The following is a 4,798-nucleotide window of genomic DNA, read 5'->3' on the forward strand; positions in this document are numbered from 1 at the left end:
CAGGCGCCAGAAGGCCCAGCACAGCTCCCGCCACAGCGCCCCCTGCTGCCCGGAGCCCTGCCGGCCTGAATACCCGCCCAATGCATATGCCCACTGGGATGGGGAGCCCAAATGTCTTGGTCTTACCCCAGCGCTCTACCCAGGACTCCAGAGCGGTTATATTCATAATTGTTATTTGTCACCCTCCCTGGACCACATATTCCATCTCTCCAGGAGCTCTTAGCTTGATTGCAATGGCCAGGGTGTGGGGGCAGGGAACAGGACGATGAATCCACTACAGATGTTAAACTATTCGACCTCTGATCTTGGGCACAGTTGCCATTCTTAAAAACATCAGTCTTCTTCCAGGTGTGTTCGGAATCCTGGGAAAGACGAAAGTCACCAGTAAGAATGTCAGTATTACAACTCAGTTCAGTTCAGTCGGTCAGTCGTGTCCGACTCTTTGCGACCCCATGGACGGCAGCACACCAGGCCTCCTTGTCCATCACCAACTCCCGGAGTTTACCCAAAGTCATGTCCATTGAATCGGTGATGCCATTGAGTCGGTGATGTATTTTCAGCTCCTGCTGCTATTTAGTCTGATGGTACTAAACCTCAGACCCCACACTCCCCCACACCCCACAGCAAATATTCTAGAACACCCCTTTAAGGAAATGAAATTTACAGATGATATAACCAACCTCAACATGTAATTTCAATAATACCAATATGATTCCCTGGAGAAGGAAATGGCAACCCACTCCAGTATTCTTGTCTGGAGAGTCCCATAGACAGAGGAACCTGGCAGTCTGTGGGGTCGCAAGAGTGGGACACAACTTAGCGACTGAACTACTACTACTAAAATTCGCATTGGAGAAGGAAATGGCAACCCATTCCAGTATTCTCGCCTGGAGAATTCCAAGGACGGAGAAGCCTGGCGGGCTGCAGTCCATAGGGTCACAGAGAGTCGGACACGGCTGAGTGACTAACATACACACGCATTATGATTCCCTTACAGAAAGGAAAAATAAAATTAATTTAAAATAAAATAATATGTATTTTAATGTTTTAACTGCTCAGGCACAACAGTCCTAGAAGATATCAATATACTAAAGATCTCCAATTTTGGCACATACATATCAGATTACTGTGAGCCTCATATTTACAAATGGAGAATGACATAGGTGTGGTTCCTGAGGGACCCTGCTTCTCAAAATTATGAACAGATGATGGTAAAATTTCTAACAAAATAAAGTTTCAATTTACATAGCAATTGCACTTATGGAAAATTTTAAAGTATATTAAAAGTGAGCAAAAAATACTCTGCATTAATATATAAAATACAAGTGGGTCTTAGGCTCAAATAATTATACACATTTTTTCACCTTTTGTTCAGGGGCAGACTTTGTGGTATTTGAATTATTCAGTTTTGGAAGCCCATTTTAGGGAAAAGACTACAAAATTACAAACATTAAATTAGTTACAATATGAAATATTTATTTAGAATGGGAAAAAAGAAATCACAGCAAATCACCAATTTAAAGTAGCCAACGAATACCTTAAAGTGAAATCCAGAAAAATACCTGTTTTTATTAATAAGCAGCCTGACACACTTCTACAATCCTTTTTTCTTGTTTTAATAGACTTTATTTTTCAAGCAGTTTTAGGTTCACAGCAGTATTAAGCAGAAGGTACAGAGATTTCCCATAGAATCCTTACCCCTACTCATAGATACCCTCCACCATTATCAACATTCTCCACCAAAAACAATAAACAACATTTGATACAATTGTTGAACCTACATTGGGGTATCATTATCACCCAGAGTCGATAGTTTACATTAGGGCTTACTCTTGGTGTTGTACATCCTATGAATCTGGCAAATTTGGTGGTAGTGGTGGTAAAGAATCCACCTGCCAATGCAGGAGATGGTAAGAGACAGGCATTCGATCCCTGGATTGAAAAGATCCCCTGGAGGAGGGCATGGTAACCCACTCCAGGATTCTTGCCTGGAGAATCCCATGGACAGAGGAGCCTGGGGGGCTGCAGTCCATAGGGTTGCAAAGAGTTAGACATGACTGAAGCGATTTAGCATGCATGCAAGCCCACTGGGGCATCTTTATCATCCAGAATCCATAGTTTACATTAGGGCTCACTCTTGGGGTTGTACATTCTATGGCCCTGGCAAATTTATAATGGCAAGTATTTACCATTATAGTATCATAAAGAGTAGTTAGTTTCACTGTGCTAAAAATCCTCTGTGCTCTGAATATTTGCAATCCTTTTTCAATATAGTTTTTGCTATGGTTTCTTTGATCACCTTTTTGTATGACAATGGCCTTGTAAGGTCATTTTCTATGACAAAAAAATTGGTAATTTTGTCTTTAGCATAGTTGTTTAAATATTTAAAAATTATTATTGGTATTTTAGGAAATTATTATTGGTAGTTGAAAGTTCCTTTCAGCTTCATAGCTTGTTATTGATAATATTCTGTAAAGTTCTGACTGCTTGTACTTTTCTTTCATTTTCATGGTGTCAAACTTCCCTATGCTGGGGGAGTATTTTCTACTCAGCAGAATCGTTTGTACAAAAAAATAATTATTCACTTTTTTGAAGGGTTAGAGTTGTCTATAGACCCCTTTTGGACTACTGTATTGTTTGGAGGAAGATTTGATCTTTTACAATAATTGTAGAATAATCAAAGTTTTCATTTCTTCTTGAGTCAGTTTTTGTAAATTGTGTTTTTCTAAGAATTTGATGATTTTTATCAGGTTTTAAGCTTTACTGCCAAAGTTTTTCATGGTGTTCCTAATATCCTTTCCACGATTTGGAGCACAGAGTTGTGGACAGATAATTGCTCCATATAATGGTCCATATATGGTTTATATAGCACGGTCAGTGTTCTGAACATAAAGCTGGCATGCCCTCCATGTGGAGGGCCGACTATACAGTGCCATTTTATATGAAGCACTTAGTATTTGTGGATTTTGGTTTCTGCAGGGGTCCTGAAACCCATCCCCAGCAGTTATCAATGGATAACTGTAGTTTTACTCTGAATAATTACTGTTGTTTATTAGTACATTATCTCCTTTTAAAAAACAATGATGTTTATTGATCATCCCCATAGTATTAAATCATGTCCAACCCTTCTGCGACTCCATGGACTGTAGCCCATCAGGCTCCTCTGTCCATGGGATTTCCCAGGCAAGAATACTGGAGTTGGGTGCCATTTCCTTCTCCAGGGGATTGAACCTGAGTCTCCTGCATTGGCAGGCAGTCTCTTTACCACTGAGCCACCCGGGAAGCCCTAGAGTATTAAATACCAAAGACAAATTGACTTTACAAGCATTTATTAATTATTTTTTGTGCTCCTTATACACTATCAAGTACTGCAGATACAGAATGCAGTAATTTAGTTCTGTACCATCCCTGCTCCCTTGGGGCTCATAGCCCTACCCTGCACAGAGTGAGAGGCAGCTCAGTACAGCTTAGTACTGGCCAGAGGCTGGCCAGCAGGTCTGCAGTGATTGGGGTCTTCGCCGCTCCGGCCCCATTCATTGGCAAACTGGTTGGCCCTCGAGTCCTCCCACCCGTAGCCACTGTCTCCATACTTACACAAGCCTGTGACTCTCTGAGCATTCTCTCTGGCATCACTGGAATGGAGAAGCGTGGGGAGGAGATTAATCCAGGGCTGATGAGCCACAGCTGCACGCTCCCCATCTCTCCTCTTCCCAAGGAATCAATGACTCTGAGAGGAGCCAAGGAAAGAGGGGCTAAAACTCTGAGTCAGCACACCTCAGCCCAACTTAGCCCCGTGCTGGGTGAATAGCTCTCATAGGGAGAGGGTTGAGCATCGCTGTTTCCACCAGCCTCATTCTGCTCTTCAGCCACTCAGACCTCACACTGGACACAGAGCAGGAGGGTGGGTAAGAGGAGGAGGGCCCACAGCCCTAAGGGAAGTTCTCCAGGGCCTGGCCCCTTCATATTCTCCAAGGCAGCCGAGCTCTGCTCAACCATCCCTGCATTACCAGCGTCCCTGGTACCTGGTCACTTTAGCAGCCCAGGTGCTCCCTGGTCCCCTTTGGGTAGCATCATAGTTCCCTGGGAGTGGAAGTATTTGTCTGAATCTTTGTAGTTGGCTTCTCTCACGTCAGTAAGAAATGGCAACCCACTCCAGTATTCTTGCCTGGAGAATTCCATGGACAGGGAAGCCTGGCAGGCTACAGTCCACGGGGCCACAAAGAGTCAGACACAACTGAGCGACTAACGCTACTACTACTCTCGCACGTCAGAGTAGGCCCTCCGTATGTCTTTAGCCCCTGGAAAGGAAAAGAAAAGGATGAGATGAACCTGATAATATCTTGGCAAAATAGAGAAATGATACATTTTCTTCCCACTGAGTCCAAATTTCAGCCTTTGAGTAAGCCCTTGGAGATTATTATATTGGCTTGAAATAAATATTCCTTTACTTTTCACTTCCCTGATTTAAACATGTGAGAATCACACTTGGTGCAAGTTTTATTGTTTGATTCTATTCTAAGCCTGTTGGTACTTTGTTTCTGGTGGGGTGTGATGTGTGCAAGAAGAGGTCAGATGCTCTTTAAAGGACATTTGTTTGTACAATGAACCTCTACCTGGAAAAATACAGGAACGGCTCTGACCAGAACTTGAGAACAAAGGCAATACTGAGGGAGGCTGCAGATACAGGATAGTTCCAACAGAGCAAAGGGGAAAATATTCATCCCTGTACACTCAGCGAGGACAACTTGGTTCTGCATACATCTGAGTTCAGTTCAGTCACTCAATTGTGTCTGAATCT

Source organism: Bubalus bubalis, chromosome 16 (genome assembly GCF_019923935.1).
Source record: "Bubalus bubalis isolate 160015118507 breed Murrah chromosome 16, NDDB_SH_1, whole genome shotgun sequence".
Taxonomy (NCBI): domain Eukaryota; kingdom Metazoa; phylum Chordata; class Mammalia; order Artiodactyla; family Bovidae; genus Bubalus; species Bubalus bubalis.